Here is a 20,997-nt window from a genome sequence, read left to right on the forward strand (position 1 = left end):
TTATCTCTGAGGACATAAGGAGGTAAAGAGGAAGAAGAGGGCCTCCCCTGGTGGCACAACGGTTGAGCGCTGGGCTGCAAAGCTGCCCACAGCCTCTACAGTGCCCTTTCGATCCCCAGTCACCAGGCGAGGGTCCCACATGGCACACAGACCTCTCCTGCCGCGCTCACTGCTTCCCTCAGCAGTGTACCTCAGTCAGTCTGTTGTGCTCTCACCCTCCCGCGCTTCTGCCTGTACCCAGTGCTTGTATAAATAAATAAATCCTCGCAGACCAGCACTCAAACGCTGTGCCACCATCTCCCCTGGTATTTTTTAAAACTTCTTTTTTAAGAAAAAGACTACTGTTATTGCTGTACCAATAGACTGAACCATGATTTAGAAGGCATGGTAACATTTTTTTTTAAAGATTGTATTTATGCATACAAGCGCTGGGGTACAGGCCAGAGATGTGGGAGGTGAGAGGATTCACCAGAGACAGAGCGGGGAACAGAACAGGCAGACTGACTGAAATACACTGCTGAGGGGAGCAGCGGGCGAGACAGGAGAGGTCTGCTTCGCCATGTGGGTTGCTCTCTGGCCAGCGGGGGATCCAATTCGTGCTGCAGAGGCTACGGACAGCTTCATAGTGCAGTGCTTAACCCTTAGCACCACCAGGGAGGCCCCAAGGCCTGGTAACATTAATACCCACCATCAAGAAAATAAAGATATCTGAAATGGCTTTACAGTGATGTGATGCCTAAGTAAGCTAGGGACATGGACTGCTCATGAACTGCTTTCTCATTTCACGTTCTTCACAAACTTCTCCTTTCTTTTTTTTTTTAAGATTCATTTATTTATGCATACAAGAGCTGGGGTACAGGCCAGTGATGCGGAGGGAGACAGGATTCACCAGAGACAGAGTGGGGAGCAGAACAGGCAGACTGACTGAAATACATATTGCTAAGGGGAGCAGCGGGCAAGACAGGAGAGGTCTGCTTCGCCATATGGGTTTCTCTCTGACCGGCCAGGCATCAAACTTGTGCTGCAGAGGCTGAGAGTTGCTTCATAGTGTGGTGCTTAACCCCTTGCTCCACCAGGGAGGCCCTCTCTTCTTTCTTGATGGAGGCCTTCAGCTCAGGAATGGCCTTTGTTGTCATCTTCTCTTAAAAGGGGGAGACTGCCCATATCAAGTTTCTTCTCCAGCCCTTCATCCCCAGAAGCAGTGGTGTAGAAAAGTAGGCACAGTCTGGTGGCGCAGCGGGTTGAGTGCAGCACTGTGAAGCTGTCCGCACGCAGCCTCTGCAGCACGGGTTCAATTCCTGTCCAGCCAGGGAGATACCCACATGGTGCAGCAGACCTCTCCTGCCTTGCCCGCTTCTCCCCTCAGCAGTATATTTCGGTCTGCCTGTTCTGCTCCCCGCTCTGTCTCTGGTGAATTCTCTCATGCTCCTGCACCTCTGACCTGTACCCCAGCTCTTGTATGCATAAATAAATAAGTCTTAAAAAAAAAAAAAGTAGGCACAATGTTCCTCAGGACTTCACAAAGGAACATTTGACAACTCAATGACTTCTTTGCATTATTCATCGCATCCACAAAGAAGAGGACAAACTTGGCTCCAGCATAGGCTGTGGACAGGTGGAAGAGCCTGCTCCAGCTTTTCCTTGACCTTGGTTGTGCACTAAGTCACCTTGGTTGTGCCCCTGGAGATTGGGGGGATACTGGTCTTCCTAGCATCACTGCCAATGATAGGAACATTGACTGGAGCTGGAGACAAGCCCTTCAGCTCTGCAACAAAAATGTTGGCTCCGACAATGAGCAATTACCCCACGCCCCAAGATTTCATTGGGGCTCTATACTCCATGTTTCTTGAAAACTTCTGTTGTGTTTGGGATGGTGAAGTTGGCGGATTTGCAGGCAAGAGGAGAGGAGGAAACATCACCAGGGGGCAGCGTGTGTCCAACTCACTTCCCTGACCCTCTCCAGCCCTCTCTGGCACGTGTGCTTAGTTGAATGGTTCTCCAGGTGGAACCAACATTTAGTCTAACTCGAGCCTTTGCCAGCAGAAATTAGAGCATATGGGCTTTAAATTTCTACTCTAACTTTATAGTAACTTTTAACGAAAATTATACTATAAAATATGGACGAATATTTTCTCATAATGTAAGTTTCCTTTTGGACCAATATTGAGCATAATCATTTCTATTCAGGCTTGTTAACCTTCATATAAGCCTTTCCAAATATTCCCAGTCAAATTTCCCAATCATTTTATTGGATTAGCAAATAATTCCTTTTGCCATGAGGTAATTTAGTCTAAAAGAAATAAAATTTTTTTAAACAAACCACCCAGTAAAATATGGTGCCAATTAGGAAAATGTTTTCTGAAATTATCAATCCTTCCTTTACCATTATTGATGTTATAGTGATTTTTCTAATCCTCATTAATCTCTTTATCAGTAACATCAGGTGTGCATCTTTATAGGCAAGAAATCCCTTATTGTGTTAATCATTTCCTATATATCACATTATGTGGTATAACTTAAACTTAGAAAAAATGAAGGAACCAAGACCAAAACCCAAAATTAATACCTATTAGTTCAACAATAAATGAGATTGAAATTTTAACTCAGGAGAAAATTGAAGGTTTTTTTAAATCAATAAAGAGAAAATAGTAATAATCTGGGAGGAAAAAAAAACAAACACCATTGAATAAAACCTCTTTGGAGAACAATGTCTATTATTAAGAGGCAAAGTATTTCTGTGTAGAAAATTTGGATCAGAAAAATGACATTCCCACTGTTCTCAAATAATTTCCTGTAGTTAAGGGTGGGTAGGAAATCAAGTAAAAGGAATGTGGGTTACTTTCCTTGTAAAATACTATGAAGCTGGAGGGGTTGAATGGGAGACTATTCTCAAGATTTTCTAAAACATCTAAACCATCTGATGAACTTTATCACGTTAATCTCTTCCCTATTGTTAACAAAGTAACTCAATCATTTTATACTTTTCTAACAGTCAATTTTGGAAGCGGGTGAGCAACTCAGATCCAAAGGACGCATTATCTCAGCACAGTTTTGCATTAGAAGTCGTTGAGAGGGCCTACCCTGGTGACGCAGCGGTTGAGTGCTGGGTTGCAAGGCTGCCCACAGCATCTGCAGCACCAGTTCGATCCCCGGCCATCAGCGAGGGTCCCACAAAAAAAAAAAAAAAAAAAAAAAAAAAGCTGTGAGAAAGTTGCAGAGGGAGTAATTTACAGTCAGATTTGTTTTGCAAGCAGGGAAGTCTCGGTTGGTTAGCTAAACAATGTGTTTTCTTCTCTGTGGATACTTAGTATAATAGGGCTAACCAACAGGCTTTATATAGACATGTAAGAGGAGAGATATTACAGAAATTGGCTTGTGTAGTTATGGAAGTAGAGAAGCCCCACATTCTACTGCCAAGAAGTTGGAGAGCCAGAAAAACTGGTGGTGTGGTTCAGTCTAACACCAGGGGGGCAATGTGAGACTCAGGGGGGCAATGTGCCCTTCTGAGACCAAAAGTCCAAAGAAGCAGGAGTTCTAGTGTCTCAGAACAGGACAAGATGGAACCGTCATCTCAAGAAGAGATGTCTTTTTGTTCTACTGGGTGAATGACACCCACCCCGGGGTGAATGACACCCACAGGCCCAGCCACTTTGGGGAGGGGCCTCTATTTTACCCAGTTCACCAATTCAAATGATAATCTCTTTTGAAACACCCTCACAAAAACCCCCAGAAAGGTTTTACCTCAGCCCAGTCAAGTTGACACATAAAATCTACCATTGTAGCTGGATCCCTTCCATTTTGCAGCAAGAACTCCCCTAGACCAAAAACTAGAAATCATCAGATTAAATTTTTATGACCCTTTGCACTCCCTTCTCCCTCTTTATAGTCTACTCCAACTACATTTCCAGAAATTTGGAAAAACTGATTGTGTTACTTCCCTAATAAAAATTCTCTAGGGCTCCCTGGTGGCCTAGGAGTTAAATCTCAGTGCTTATCACCTCTATGGCCTGATTTCAATTCCCAGTCAGGGAGCTAATCCACAAATGACACAGCAGACTTCTGTGTCACCAGCTGCTCCCTTTAGCAATGTATTTCATTCAATAAATCCACCTGTTCTGCTCCCCACTCTGTCTCTGGTGAATCCTCTCACCTTCCTCACCTCTGGCCTATGCCCCAGTTCTTCTACACAAAAGTAAAAAATAATAATAATAAAATTAAAATTAAAAAAATTGTCTGTAGCCTTCTGAGGTTGATAGCAGCATTGGGGGGAAATCAATAACAACAACAACAAAAAAATCTGATTGCTGAGAAACACCCTGCTGGAAAAGTCAAACTCCTTGACTCAGGCTCCCAGATCCTCCTTGGATCTGGAAATGGGAAGCCCCCACATGTTCCTCACACTCCTTCCCCCCTTATATAATCAAGCACTCCTACCGTTGGGTCATTTAAGGAGCCACTTTACTGGGGAGCTGGTCCTATTGTAACAGGGTGGTGCCCAGGAAAAGGGAGGGTTCCAGATTTCCTGCCCCACCCAAGGGAGGGTGGAGCTGAGCAGGGAGAGATGAGGCTGCAGAGGAGACTGAGGAAGGAAGGAAGCAGGATGGAGCCAGAAGGAGACCTGGAGGAGGCACATGGAGCGAAGAGACATATGAAGAAACTGCGCTTGCTTTTTGGTCGTGGACTGGGTGACACAGATGTGGGTGAGAGACCAGTGGGGAGGTGACAATGGCGGTTTTTGTCTTTTTTTTTTTTTTTAATAGAGGCATGTTTTTTATTTATTTATTTGTTTGTTTGTTTGTTTTGTTTTGTTTATACAAGCACTGGGTACAGTCAGAAGTGCGGGAGGGTGAGAGAATTCACCAGAGCCAGAGCGGGGAGCAGAGCAGGCAGAAGGACCGAAGTACACTGCTGAGGGGAGCAGTGGGCTGCAGGAGAGGTCTGCGCGCCTTGCGGGACCCTCCTCCCGTAGCCGGGGAGCAGCCGGGGATCGAACCGATGCTGCAGAGGCTGCGGGCAGCTTCGCAACCCAGCGCTCAACCACTGCGCCACCGGGGAAGCCCCGGTTTTTGTCTTGATTTTGTTCTTTTCCTTCCGGGCTTGTCTGGTAGTTTCTGACCCTTTTCTGTGGGTCCCCACTGGAAGATGCTTTAGACTTGTGGCAGGCTTTGGGGCCTTGCTCTGGGCCGATCCCATATGGATGGACTTTTTTACCCATGAGGGGACGGGTAACTTTGGGTGCTTCATTTAGAAACTATATTCTTTGCCTTTCCTGTATTGCTTCCTAATTGTGTTAAAGTTCCTTCCCATTAAAGTCTCATAGGTTTTGTGTTGTTGCGGCGGATGGCAGAACCGATTTAGAGCAGGCAGGTTTGTGGGGTCTAGGCAACCCTCTCCCTGCCCTGTAACACTATTGCTGATTCCCTTGGTGGCCACATCATACAATAAACTCTACAGAGAGTTGCAGGGACAAACAGTTCTGATCTCAGTTACATCAATCATAAAACAAAAAGTAGAGGGATCTCTTTGGCCTTCTCAGCAGGTTTATATAAAAAGGGAAAGGTAGGGCCTCCCTGGTGGCGCAGCGGTTGAGCTTTGGGTTGCAAAGCTGCCTGCAGCCTCTGCGACGCCGGTTCGATCCCCGGCTGCTTGCCGGCCACCAAAGGAGGGTCCCACATGGCGCGCAGACCTCTCCTGTCGCCCGCTGCTCCCCTCAGCAGTGTACTTCGGTCCTTCTGCCTGCTCTGCTCCCCGCTCTGGCTCTGGTGAATTCTCTCACCCTCCCGCACTTCTGACTGTACCCAGTGCTTGTATAAACAAAAAACAAACAAACAAATAAATAAATAGAAAGGGAAAGGTAGATGTTTGGCCTTGGAGGATGAAGGTTGACAGTATAAATCCTTGGAGTTTTCCTGTATTCTTTTGGTGAAAGGTTCGGCGTGGTAAAGAAAAGGAGAGCCAGGCTAAATTTCTCAAAGGCAGGGAAAACTTATTGCACCCCGGGCGAACCTCGTGGACCCAAGGTGGGGGTCAGTGAAGCCACGCACACGTTGTCAGGGGGATGCAGGCTTTTATAGGGTGAGGAGAGGTCAGGTGGGAGACTGGGTTCATATAGTGGGAAAAAGTCTGTAGGACCTGTAGGACGGGGAGAGTTTCTTTGTCTGAGAAGATTTGTGGGGGGGTGAGGTTCATTGTCTGAATCCTCTAGGCAGGCTTCCGCATTCCTGTTCCCTGGTGGATTTTGCATTCCGGCCTCCTGCATGGACATTTCATTTGGGAGTCCTGAAAAAAGAGTGGACAGTCTTCTGTATGTCATATGGAGAAGGGGGCTTCTTTGCAGTAAGTTGTTTTATGGAACACGAAAGTTTGGGGGATTTATTAACTTGCTCTAAAAGCACAGGGCTCAGGTAAAGTTCAACATTGTCAGGCTTTTATTCAAGATAAACAAATATGGGGCCTCCCTAGTGGTGCAAGGGATTAAGACACAGCACTTTAAAGCTATCTGCAGCCACTGCAGCACAAGTTCAATCCCCGACCAGGGAGCTACCCACAAGGTGCAGCAGACCTCTCCTGATTCACCCACTGCTCCCCTGAACAGTGTATTTCAGTACATCTGCCTGTTCTGCTCCCCACTCTGTCTCTGGTGAATTCTCTCACCCCCACATCTCTGGCCTGTACCCCAGCTCTTGTATGCATAAATAAATAAATCTTTTTTTTAAAAGATAAACATTATTTTTTACTAAACAACTCATTGGTGAGAATAAACTTCCAGAGTAGGGTCAAGCAGTCTAAAAAATAATCTCTTAAGCATTCTTTTGGCCACTGTTACTGAAAAGTTGAATAATTTATGGAGAAGTGAAAGGAAAAGTTCAGTTATTTTAAAGTTTTGGGTATTAGATATCTTAATAAAGGAATGCCTGAAATGAAAAAGGGAAATATTAATACTGTGAACTTAACTGTAATATGCGCTGAAAATTAACCAGTCCACTCAGGCAGACAGAAGAGCAAGACCATCTAGACAGACTTGAAGTCTAAAGCAGCTATACAAAATCTAATGCCCATGGTAAAACCAGTCTTTTTCACCCCCACTGTTGACCCAGGAGCCAGATAAAGAAGATTTAGCATTGGATGTCCAGCCTTTGCATATCTACAGAGCATTTTTGAAAAAGAAATTTCAATCTGCATTGCTTGATTTTGCATAGATAATATCAACATATCTTTAGATCAGTACAACTTAGAACTAGAGATCCCTTCTGTTAAGAATAATTTGGGCCTCCCTGGTGGCCTAGGGGTTAAGTCTTAGCGCTATCACACAGCTACAGCTTGACTTCTATCTGGCCCGGGAGCTAACCTTCACATGCCACAGCAGACCTCTCCTGTCTCACCCATTTCTCCCTTTAGCAGTGTATTTCAGTGTGCCCTCCTGTCCTGCTCCCTACTCTTTCTCTGGTGAATCTTCTCAGCCCTGCCCCCAACTCTGGCCTACACCCCAGTTCTTTTACGCCAAAAAAAAAATTCTAATTACAGTTGTCATGTCAATGACTCACTGTTCCTACCTACATAAACTAAAGGCAAATTCCTGTTTGTTGTGTTGCAGAAATAAATTCTTGCCTTTTACCCAGGCAGGGGAAGAACAAGTGGTACTTCAGGAATGGTGAGGTCAGGAAAGCTTTATTACTCACGCATGAGGTCTCAGACCTGGGTAGTCCCATACGGTCTGAGCACTGGTCTAGAAACAAAGAGTTTCTTTTATACTCAACCACTTTACATTGATAAAGTTGGTTAGTTAGCATACAAATTCTATTTATTTATTTGTTTGTTTGTTTGTTTGTTTAATCACTGGGTACAGTCAGAAGCGAGGGAGGGTGAAAGAATTCACCAGAGCCAGAGCGGGGAGCAGAGCAGGCAGAAGGACGGAAGTACACTGCTGAGGGGAGCAGCGGGCGGCAGGAGAGGTCTGCGCGCCATGTGGGACCTTCCTCTGGTGGGCGGGAGCAGCCGGGGATCGAACAGGCGCTGCAGAGGCTGCGGGCAGCTTCGCAACCCAGCGCTCAACCGCTGCACCACCGGGGAGGCCCCAGCATACAAATTCTTGACACAGGAAAAGGGAAAGGATACAGATCTTCCAGGATGGCCTGGGAGATCAATCAGCCTAGCAGGCTGCCAGACCTTGTTTAGATATGTTTATTAAGGAAGCAAACTTATTATTTACTTTACATTTTCAGGTCTATGACTCTTTAACAGGGAAGATTTCTTTTTCTTAGCGGTTCCCTTTCAGATGGAACAGTCCTCACACAGTAAAATCTGTCAGTTGCTTCCTGGGTTTGAATTCTCACTTTAATTTTCTAACAAACTCTTTATCTTACTATTTGTGAGATTTTATTTGCAAGCAACAATATGAAATCCATACCAAAACAAATAGACTCAGGAGTTGAACCTGTCCGGTGAGTGACAAGAAGGTGGAACCCACTAAGTTCCTTGAAGCTGATTATGTTGGAAGTGCTGTCCAGTCTTTGGAACCTCTCATGTAAAGGCATCCAGGATGCAGTATTTTGCCAAGCTTCCTCCCTGGCCAGACAGAAACTTGTCTAAGGAAAAATCCCCCCCTTGCATGGTTTGCTATGGTGATGAGTCTGAGTCATTGAGTCCTTCAGCTTGATATGAAGTCATTTTAGCTCACAAGGCACCTTGAGCTCCTGGGGTTGTGTTACAGGGCAAGGAGAGGGGCAGCCCAAACCCCACAAACCTGCCTATTCTATATATAGGGTTCTGCCATCCACCACATCAACACAAAACATATGAGACTTCAATGGGAAGGAACTTTAATAAAACTAGAAACAATACAGAAAAGGCAAAGAATCTAGTTTCTAAATGAAGCACCCAAAGTTACCCGTCCCCTCATGGGTAAAAGTCCATCCATATGGGATTGGCCCAGAACAAGGCCCCAAAGCCTGCCACAAGTCTAAAGCATCTTCCAGTGGGGACCCACAGAAAAGGGCCAGAAACAACCAGACAAGCCCAGAAGGAAAAGAGCAAAATCAAAATCAAGATAAAAGCTGCCATTGTCACCTCCCCACGGGTCTCACCCACATCTGTGTCACCCAGTCCACGACCAAAAAGACAAGCGCAGTTTCTTCACATGTCTCTAGGCTCCACACGCCTCCTCCAGGTCTCCTTCTGGCTCCATCCTGCTTCCTTCCTCAGTCTCCTCTGCAGCTTCTTCTCTCCTGCTCAGCTCCACCCTCCCTTGGGTGGGGCAGGGAACCTGGAACCTCCCCCTTTCCTGGGGACCACCTGTTACAGTTGGAGGGCAGGGATGAGCCAGAGCAGCACAGGAAAGGGATCTGCAGCTCTGTGTTCAGCTGGCTCTTGATGGTGCTGAGTCAAGCAGGAGGGACAAAATTTGAAAAACTTAGTTTATAGAGTTATACTCAGATATTGAAGGAATCTGGAAGAATTAAACATTTGTAAAGTGTTAAATGATTTCTGCAAGGTAACAGGATTCAGTCCAAATTACAGGTAGGCATCAAAACTGGTTTTTCTGCCAGAGAAGGAGGAAATCATGTTACTAGCCACCAGAGAAAACAGAGTTTCCGTATCTATCCATTACCTGCAATGTATAACCATTGTACTCTAGCACTAACCTACTTTTTTGGTAAACAAAAGCCCATCCTACCTACCTTGCTTCCTAGTAACTCCCCTCTGCCACTATTGCTCTGAGTAGCATCTCACTCACATATTGGTTATAGTTTTTAGCCACAGTCTCTTCTACGTTACAGAAAAACACAGAAGTTAGATAATTGCAATCATTTGTAATGCATGTACATTTTAACAGACTAGCAGAGTTTACAGACATCTCAGAACTTTTTATAGCCATATCATTAGGAGAACGGAAGCTCGTGGGTCTGGGTGTGTGCGCCGGTTGATGAATAATAGCTGCACACCATTCATGAGAGCAAGCAAGTGTGGATTTCCTGAAGCAAGAAGAAAGAACTGACAGAGGGAGGGTGTCCAAGGGAGGAAGCCCGTTTACTCCAGCCCTGTCCGTGACTGTTTACTGTCAGACTTCCTGTTGCCCAATGTGCCTAACTATTGATTAGGCACTAGGGGTCAGGAAATTTCATGGTGGTTGTTTTTCTGTTCCCTAATTATCTTGTAACCGGATCTTACTCTAGGTGGTGGCTAGCTCAGCAACATTTCAGTAAAACACTTCTATTATTCTGGAAGCTGTTTTGTTCCTTCTGTTCCTATATTGTTTAAAATCACTGTCCCGTGTCTCAGCCTTTCTGGTTCCCCAGGTACTGCTGGTCTCAGTCGCTCAGCTGAGATTTTGCAAGATCTCAAAGTTGCAAAACTCAGTGCATTCATGAACAGATCCAAATACATACCCTCTTTGTATCATATGAAATTGAAAGGCAAAAAGTATACAAGAATTACCTAAGCTTAAAATTATGCTTTGCAATTTAATATTTCAGTTTCCTCTCCTATTTGGAAATGATCTTGGTATCTAATGAATATCCACTACTTAACTCAATTTAGAGTACACGCTTTTATTGAAATATCTTAGAAACAATTTTCCAGCTGACATACTACAGAACATAATATTGTTGAATGCAGTTTACCAGAATAATCATTCAATTTGGTTAAGCACAAATTTACATTTTTCATAATCTTAAACATCTAGTAGATGTATGCTAACTTATTTAATCAGCAAATCTATGTAAGTTTAGGAAAAACATGCTCAGTTAGAATAAAAATATATGCTAGTATTATACTTAAGATTAACAACTCAGAAGACATAGCCATTTTTATTAAACGACACAGCACTGGGCCTCCCTGGTGGCGCAAGGGGTTAAGATGCAGCCTATGAAGCAGTCCACAACCACTGCAGCATGAGTTTGATCCCTGGCCGGCCAGGGAGATACCCACATGGCACAGCAAACCTCTCCTGACTCGCCCATTGCTCCCCTCATTAGTGAATTTCAGACAATCTGCCTGTTCTGTTCCCCACTCTGCCTTTGGTGAAACCTCTCACCCCCCCATACCTCTGGCCTGTACCCCAGTTCTTGTATGCATAAACAAATAAATCTTTAAAAAAAAAGCAGCACTATTAAACTAGTCTTATGTGCCAAAGACATAACTAAATAATGTGAACTGAAATTCTTAAACCATTAGAGTTGATTGACATAAATATATAGATAGATCTCTATCTATCTATATAGATTTTATATATAGATAAATCTGTATATACATAGAGATCTATAGATAAAATGTGAATTTAAGTCCACATTATTTAGGTAAATATATTTGTGTGTGGGGTGTGTGTGTGTGTGTGTGTCCCCAATGAAACTATTAGAAAATCAATTTCCTACGTATCTGGGAACTTTAGAAATTGCATAAGACTCACTATAAACTAAACCAAACAGAACTCTTTTAAGAGATTTTATAAACTGATTTAGTAATGACATCTGGAGGAAATGAAACTTTATACAATGACAGACTCATAAACATGCACACAGACCAAGATTGAGAGTTTATAACTAAATGATGGAGGCTAAGAGTAGAAAATTTGGGATGCACAGACCAGAAACTTCAGGTGGGGGTAAAAATGCTTGACATAAGTCCTTCAACCAGGTATAGGAAAGAAAATCCTAGATACAAAGCTCCTTATTCAGGACAGGAGTGGGATACGGAGGCTGAGGGCCATTAGACAATCACCAGTTCTCACAAATTAATCCAGTCATACACTAAAAGTGGTTAATTTAACAATAGAGATGACAATGCCACAAAGGAATGAACTCCCCTAAAGAACACTTCATCACTACAAAATGCAGCTCTCCTCCCAAGCCTGCCCGCCTGTGTCTATGTCAATGCCTGTGTCTATGCCGATGCCTCGTTCTTTCACTTCTTTTGCCTAACAAAACTATCCTTTTAAAATGTAACCTTCGGGCCTCCCCAGTGGCGCAGCGGTTGAGCGCTGGGTTGCGAAGCTGCCCGCCGCCTCTGCGGCGCCGGTTCGATCCCCCGCTGCTCCCCGGCCACCGGAGGAGGATCCCACTTGGCGCGCAGACCTCTCCTGCCGCCCGCTGCTCCCCTCAGCAGTGTACTTCGGCCCTTCTGCCTGCTCTGCTCCCCGCTCTGGCTCTGGTGAATTCTCTCACCCTCCCGCACTTCTGACTGTACCCAGTGCAGGTATAAACAAAAAAAAAAAAACAAACAAATAAATAAAACATGCCTCTAAAAAAAAAAATAAAATAAAAAATAAAATAAAATGTAACCTTCACCTGCCTGTGTCTGTGCAAATGTCCTCTTCTGGGTAAACTCACCACGTGTTGCTGAAAGGGGAATTTTTTTTAAAGATTTATTTTATTTATTTATGCATACAAGAGCTAGGGTGCAAGCTAGAGTGAGGGGGTGCGGGGTAGGGGGTGAGAGGATTCACCAGAGACAGAGTTAGGAGCAGAACAGGCAGATCTACTGAAATACACTGCTGAGGGGAGCAGTGGGTGAATCAGGAGAGGTCTGCAGCACCATGTGGGTAGCTTCCTGTGCAGGGATCAAACTCATGCTGCAGTGGCTGCCAATTGCTTCATAGTGCTGAGATTCAACCCCTTGCACCACCAGGGAGGCCCCCGAAAGGAGGATTGTGCTGCAACTTTTCTGAGCAGTAACCCAAGGAACTCATTGAACCCCACATCTCATTAAAAGGACATCATAATTTCAATTAAAATAGTTCAGCCAGGAGCCTCCCTGGTGGCTCAAGGAGTTAAGAAGCAAACTATGAAGCTATCCGCAGCCACACTGCAGCAAGAGTTTGATCCCCAGCCAGGGAGGTGACCCGCATGGTGCTGCAGACCAATCCTGACTCACCCGCTGCTTTCCTCAGCAGTGCATTTCAGTCAGTCTACCTGTCCTGTTCCCCACTCTGTCTCTGGTGAATCCTCTCACCCCCACAACTCTGATCTGTACCCCAATTCTTGTATGTATAAATACATCTTTAAAAAAAATATAGTTCAGGGCCTCCCTGATGGCGCAAGTGGTTAAGATGCAACCTATGAAGCTCGCGGCAGCCACTGCAGCATGAGTTCTATCCCCGGGCAGGGAGCTACCCACATTGTGCAGCAGACCTCCCCTGACTCGGCCGCTGCTCCCCTCAGCAGTGTATCTCAGTCAATCCTCTTGTTCTGTCTTCCACTCTGTCTCTGGTGAATCCTCTCACCCCCACACCGCTGGCCTATACCCCAGTTCCTGTATGTATAAATAAATAAATCTTTAAAAAAAAATAGTCGCACCAGCTCACTGACATACAAGAGCTGCTGTCTTCCCAGTGGGTACAAATTCTGAATTGAATTGAGGGTAAAACAAACAAAATAAACGGATAGAAAAGAGTAACAAACCAAATTCTCTGCTATCTCTCACACACAGGGCACAGGGGCAAGGTTTCTATAAACCACTGAAATCATTTACAAAGATCATTTTAAAAAAATCAGACCATAAACCAAAAGAAGCTGGTAAAAATTAGGGAGATTAGTACTTAAAAAGAACAGGAATCAAATCCTTACTATGGTACCAAAGGACATGAGTTTGGAACAAAGGATCAGAAACTGGACTCGTTATTGGACCCTGGATCACCAATTCAGAGTGGAGCAGAGGGTGATGGCTGACAGATCAGAGTCTTCTTCACTGCTCCCTGAAGCCATGACAGCTTTTAAAAAATAAAAAGGGCCTCCCCGGTGGCACAGTGGTTGAGCGCAGGGTTGCGAAGCTGTTCGCAGCCTCTACAGCGCCAGTTCGATCCCCAGCTGCTCCCCGGCCACCGGAGGAGGGTCCCACAAGGCACGCAGACCTCTCCTGCCGCCCGCTGCTCCCCTCAGCAGTGTACTTCGGTCCTTCTGCCTGCTCTGCTCCCCGCTCTGGCTCTGGTGAATTCTCTCACCCTCCCGTGCTTCTGACTGTACCCAGTGCTTGTATAAATAAATAAATAAATCTTTAAAAAAAAAAAAAGGTTCACAACTCTAATTTAATTGGGCTACACTCAGAATCTGGGATCTGGTGTGAAGCTGACACTACTCTCGTGGGCAGGTTAATGCTGTAGGCCACCAACTTGGGTTGCCCTGGAGTTGGAGCCTTAATTATGATGAAAGAACCTCTGGGGATGGATATCAGAAGATTTGATCTTAGTATATTTCCAGTGTGGCCAACAGGCTTCCTGCTCTTCCCTCTCCCCCCCAGAAGGTGATCTAAAACAAAGGATGATCTACATAAGAACTTGTATTTTATTAAATAGATATTCAAACAGTTACTGGTTAGCTGATTCAAGTTGGATTGGTTATCCAGTTACCAATGCTGCAATTTGAGTCACCCACACATTATTTCAATGCATTTAACTGTTAAATGTGCTGCCCACCAATAATAATAATGAAATAGACCTTTATGAAATCTGTGGGGAGTGGGGGGGAAATGGAGTACAATAAGCTTGAGGGGTCATTGCTGCCTGAGTGGAATAAAGCAGGGGAGGGGGGTGAGAAACAAAGTCCAACCCTACCTAGTTCACTGCATCACCCAAAGACAAAAACTTGACATATGAGAAATCTGATTATATTCAGGCTGTTAGGGAGATCACACCAGATGCAAGGATTAGACTTGAGATTAGTATTGAGGTGAGGCCTTTGAGGGGTGCTGCAGTCTTGAGATTGGTGCCCTCATGAAAGGGATTAGTGCTCTCATAAACAAGACTGCAGAGAGCACCCTAGCTCCTTCGCCACCTGAGGATATAGCTCTGAACCAGAAAATGGCCCCTTATTGACACCTAATTTGCCAGCACTTTGATTGTGAAATTCCCAGTCTCCAGAGCTGTGAGAAGTAAATTTCTGTTGTTTATAAGTTACCCAGATTGTGGTATCCTGTCATAGCAGGAAGACAAGCTGCACACGGAGTGATTTACATTTGAAGTTGTTTGGCAAGCAGGCGAAGTCTCAGTTGATGAGAAAATATTTTTCTCCATGGATAGCTAGTATCAGAAGAACAAATAGTCCTAATTTCAGCTCATCAATCGTGGAAGTTGACGTTCTGAGTCTGCCATGTCAGCAGGCTCACATACAAGGATATTGTCACAGGTAATGGAGACAATAGAACCATGTGTGAGTCTTATGGAAACCACAAGAAAATTGGTCAGAAAATCCCAGTTAAGTTTTATGGGGTAAGGTAGTTCTTTGTGATAAGCAATTTCTCAGAACATACTAAGGTGAGGAATTTTGGAAATAAATCTGGAGGGATTTCTTAAGCATTACTATTTTCTAATAGTACAAGGTGCAAGTAAGGCTCAGCATTGTTGAAGGAGGAAGTTAGGATGTGGGTATAGGCAGTCAGTTAGGAACAGGGTGCCCCAAGTCCCAAGTCCTTTGATCAGCCTGACTGAGAAACAATCACAGACCAGGAGGGTGCCCCCCACCTCAATTCAATTTAAAATGGAGTTTCCAGAATAGCACAATAGCAATGGACCAAAGCTCCTTTTGGAAAAGTAAGCCAGGTAACCTGACACACCTCAGTGGGCCTCGGTAGCTAGGAGACCCCCGAGGACCCAGCCAATCAGCAAGAGACACAGGTGGAGCCTCCCAATAGCCTTGCCCACTGTCCCTATATAAGCACCTGCTTCTCACCTCCTCAGTGACTACCCCACTTGGGACCCCTCTCTGCTCGGAGACCTTTTCTGTTCTCCTTCCTACATTGCTATTAATAAATCTCTTGCTTTTCTGTTACTTCAGTCTCAACATTAAATTCTTTCCTTGCAGAAGTCAAGAACCGAATAAGAGCCCACCTGGGATCCTCAGATTCCTGGTCTGCTCCCCAAAACCCAGATTCATTGTTACTATGTAACATAACCTAACCATGAATGTGACACCAGAGGCAAAGATCATGGGGCCATCTCTGAATTTTACATACCACAGCTGAGAAAGTTGCCTGATCTCTTCAGATTTCTCTTTGAGTATGTGTGTGAGAGGGAAGGTTGACATAAGTGACTAAAGGACATTTGTGAAGGCTTGAAGTAACTATTCTGACTGAAGATCACCATGAGGTAGCATGTTATTTAATACTTAGGATCATCAGTATACTAAGTTCTGTAGTTTCGTAGTTTTTTCCAGAGTGTGGTTTTCTGGCAGATGGGTCAATGGAGAGTATGAATAAAAAAAAGATTTTGTTGGATGGATCCAAGTAAGGGAAATCTGGGGTGAATGGAATAGAAATATGAGGACATGTGTAGTGGCAGGAATTGACCACAGTGCAGGTTTTCTGATCCAGCAGACCGGGTAAAGGAGGAATCAGAGTCCTTAGTGGCTTTTTGCAGGTCTTTTATTGGGGTTCACCAGGCATATGGCAGGCCAGGGTTGCTGGGGGGCCAGGAGGCTGGCAGGCCTCCCAGCCCCCAGCAGGTCTTCACTCTGGGCTCTCCGGCCCTCTCTCAGCTACTGCTTCTCTTGCTTCTCTCTCGGCTTCTCTTTTGGCTTCTGCTGCTGCTGCTGCTGGCGTCCCCGTGACGCCACCCTTAAAAGCCCAGTCTTAGCCCAGGTGTACCCACTTCAGGTGCCCGCCATCAGGCATGCATTCTGGATCACAGCGTTCCCTCATCTATCCTGATGGTGGGAGGGCAGAAAAGCCTGACATTTTTTCTTTACCCTACAACGTGATAGTGGATGGTAATGGGAAGAGGTTAAATTCAAAGCAGACAGGAAAAGGGGAAGAAAAAAAGAAAAGGGGAACAGATAGAATAAAAGGAAAATAATAAAATGGAGGAAACAAAGTCACTAGAAATTCTGAAGAATCCTGAGACATCAATACAGTAGGAGTAAAGAAATGACACAGCTGAAGGAAGTTTTGAATCAATACTAAGCTACTAGGATTTATTTCAGAGAGATTGTAAGGCAAGGTAAAAAAGTACCAGGCTTTTCTGCCCTCCCGCCATTAGGATTGGTGATGGATCCTTGTGGTCCTGAATGCATGCCTGATGGCGGGCACCTGGAGTAGGGTGTGGGCATGCGTAAGTGGGTACACCTGGGCTGACAGACTGGTTTTTATAAGGGCAGCATCATGGGGACTCCAGAAGAACCACGAGAGGAGAGCAGAGAGCAGAAGCAGAGAGAACCAGAGAACGCCAGAGAGCCCACAAAAAAGTGAAGACGTGCTGCCTGCCGTGTACCCAGTAAAATCCCAATAAAAGCCTGAAAAGCCAAACTGAGGGCTCCAGGACTCCTTTACCTGGTCTGCTGGATCAGAAAACCTGCTCAGTGGCCTTCCTGCCACTACAGATATTCAGAGGTGAGTATTATGGTGATAAGATCTAAATTACAGAATATAGGTGGTTAAAATAGAGGAAAGAAAATAGATTCTAAACCATGTGGGGTTTCTCCTGAGAAATGTGGAGATGTGCCTAACAGATGCCAAGGACGGAGGGGAGGCTGATGGGTAAGTGAGCAGGGCAAAGGAGAAAGTTTTCTATGTCCGCGGGGGAATAATGGTTTAGTAGTAGTGTTGGGGACACCCCAGACTTCTGGATCTAGGATAGCAGTTTGATTGAATGAGTTGCCTTTCCAGCACAGAACTTACGGAGACGGATGTGACATCCTGCTTGCCAAATGGCTGGCACCGCCCTGTTATAAAAACGACAGTATCCTTGGAGAAGGGAACAGCTGGGGCACTGTAGTACCAGCAAGGCACAGAGCAGGCATTCCATGATCCGGGAAGACAGGATAAGGAGGAGTCCTGGAGCCCTCAGTGGCTTTTTTAGGTTTTAATGATATTTCTATACCACCTGTGAGGCAACCAGGGGCAGGGCAGGCAGTGGGGTGGGATGGGGGGGCCCTCACGCCCCCCCTAGGCTGGCAGGCCTCCCAGTCCCCCCATGAATCTTCACTCTTTCTGGGCTTTCAGGCATTCTCTCATTGTCTCTTTGCTGTTCTCTACTGCACCCCACTTCACGGTCCTCTGCCACCACCCTTGTATGCTCTGTTTCTTGACTCAGTTGTGTCCACTCACTCACACCCACACCCTACTCCAAGTGCCACCATCAGGCACATGCGCAAGGGCAGAAAAAACCTGATCACTTCCATTTACCCTGCAGGCACCTCAACCTAATTCCAACCTACCCTAAGCAGCAAACCATCTGCTTGCTGGGGGAGTGGAAGTGGGGGACAGAGGGGTAAGAAGAGAGATGGATTGAGGGGCTCTGCTCCCAGGCCCAGGAAAGGGCTCTGGAGACCCTCTGGTGAAGATTGAAAAGAAGACTCCACAGACACAGGTGCCGACAGGCCAGGAGACAGGGTTTATTGAGTAACAGAAGAGCAAGGACAGAGAGCTCCCTTTCTGGACTTAAGAGAGACTCCAGGAGGTGTGGGGTGTGGGGTAAAAACAGGAGGAAACCATAAAGGTTTTAAGACTGGGTTATTTGAGAACAAAGGAATTAAACTTTATTGGCTGAGTAAATAAGGAGAGTAAATTTGGTAATCATGGGCACAAATCAGCTGCAGCTGGTGTGCAGGCAGGGCCCAGACCATCTTCACAGTGGGCATCTCATGGAGGCTGTGCCCGCAGTGACGGTTTAAACTGGGCTGGTCTCAAGACCTGTTACTGCCTTTCTCTTCTTGGCCTTTTAACTCCCCTTTTCCTCATAGCAGCCAATTTGAAAAGCTGTGGACAGATACCCCAAGAATGCCCTGGCTCTGGGAAATTAGTAAAACAAACACACAAACAAAACCCCAACTAGCCCAGGAAATTTATGGCAGCAAGTGTTGGCCTAAAGTCATCAGGTTTTTAGCCTCTTGTTTGCCAGCCCATGGAAACAGTAAAATATTTGCAAACTTTTTCTCTTTGGTTCCTGTCCTGTCCCCTGGTTCTCTGTCCTGGGGCCCTTCCTGGCTCATTAGCACAACACTCACTACTTTGTTGAATGCCCAGTGGCTGAAAACATCACCAAAACTACCTGCTGCCAGACAACATCACCAAAACTACCTGCTACCTGCTGCCGAGACTCCAGCTGCTAGTAAGGGAGAGAGGTTAAATTTCACTTCTTAAAAGTTTCCAGCTCTAAAACATGCATAGATGTGTGTGACCCTCCTCTCCCCGCTACAATCAGAATATAGGACAGTTCTGTCACCCAAAATGTCTTCATGCTGCTCCTATGGAGTCAAAAATTTCTTTCCACTTCTAACCCTGCCAACTACTAATCTCTACTGCAAGTTCCTTAACATTTTGCCTTTTCCTGGATGTTATACAATAGAATCCTACAGTATTCCATTGTATGAATGTATTTGTTTATTAATTCACTCACTGAAAAAGACGTCATTTTCCAGGTTTGGGCAATCATGAATAATGTTCATTTGCAGGATGTGTTAGGGGGGAAAAGGATGTCCCAAAGCTAATTCCATATAGGCTTTGTGGACTCCACCCCCACCCTAGGTCAAAGTCAAAGACACTGGGAACTCCAAATCCCATCACCACCAAAGGGAAGGTGGCTGGGACCTGAGGGTGGGGTTAAGCAGCCAGGTGGATATAAAAGGCAGACACGTGGGCTTTGGAGGGTCCCCCATTTTTGGCTCTCCGCCAGCTCGCAGCATCCGGCCAGCTCTGAGAGTGACTTTGGGTTTCCAGGTCGTCGGATCGGGTAGGACGCATTAAAGACTTTATTTCCCTATTTTCTCCCTGAGTTGTATATTTTCCTTATTTCTTTTTCTCTTGTAAATAAACCTTTTATTAACCTTTTGTGTGTGTCTGTAATAGAGTATTCATAAGTCCCTTTAAAGCGCGCCGGTGAGGACCCACAGCCAGGAACCCGTTTAATATCGGGGTTGCTCTATAACAGATGCTGTACGTGTTCATTTACAGGATCTCATGTGAACACAAGTTTTCGATTCTCTTGAATAATAAATACATATGAGTAGGATTGCTAGTGCTTGTAAATACATGTTTAACTTTGTACGAAACTGCAAAAAATGTTTTCCAGCATAAGTCTGAGATACAACCTACATTTGTTATGCATCCTTGTCAGGGCCTGTCACTTTTTTGTCTGTTTAACTATTCATAATAGGTAATATCTTACTGTGATTTTAATTTGCTTTTCCCTAGTGAGTAATGTTGTTTTTTTGAAAAGATTTATTTATGCATACAAGAACTGGGGTACAAGCCAGAGGTGTGGGGGGTGAGAGGATTCACCAGAGACAGAGTGGGGAGCAGAACAGGCAGACTGAGTGAAATACACTGCGGAGGGGAGCAGGGGGCAAGTCGGAAGAGGTCGAAGTTGTGCTGTAGTGGCTGCGGACAGCTTCACAGGTTGCTTCTTAAGCCCTTGCACCACCAGGAAGGCCCCATCATTAATGATGTTGAACATCTTTTCCTGTGCTTGTTTTCTCTTTGACAAAGTGTCTGTTCAAATCCTTTGCCCATTTTTAAAACTGGGGTTTTTGTTTCCTTATTGTTTGTTTTGAAAGTTTTTTACATATTCTGTATACAAGGTCTTTGTCAAATCAGGGATTTTTAGATACTATCTAGCCGTCTCTAGCTTGTATTTTCATCCTCTTTACAGTGTCTTTTGCAGAGGAAACATTTTTAACTTGGTGAAGTCCAGTTCATAATTTTTTTCTTTTATCCACTGTACTTTGGTGTCATAACTAAGAACAATTTTCCTAATTCAAGGTCACAAAGAGTTCCTATATTATCATCTGAAAGTTTTAGAAGTTTTTTTAACATTAAAAATTATTATCCATTTTGAATTAATTTTTATATCAAGTGGAAGGTTGTAATAGAGGTTCTTTTTTTGGCATTTGGATGTCCATATGTTCTGTTCATCCACCATTTATTGAAAAGTTTCAATACTTTTTCATTAACTTGACTTTGCATCTTTGTCAAAAATCATTGCCTACATTTTTTGTGTCTATTTCTAGACTGTTCCTGTTCATTGATAATGTGGGTATACTTTTGCCAATATCACACTTTCCTGACAAATAAGGCTTT

The sequence above is a fragment of the Talpa europaea genome (genome assembly GCF_964194135.1).
Source record: "Talpa europaea genome assembly, chromosome: 9".
Taxonomy (NCBI): domain Eukaryota; kingdom Metazoa; phylum Chordata; class Mammalia; order Eulipotyphla; family Talpidae; genus Talpa; species Talpa europaea.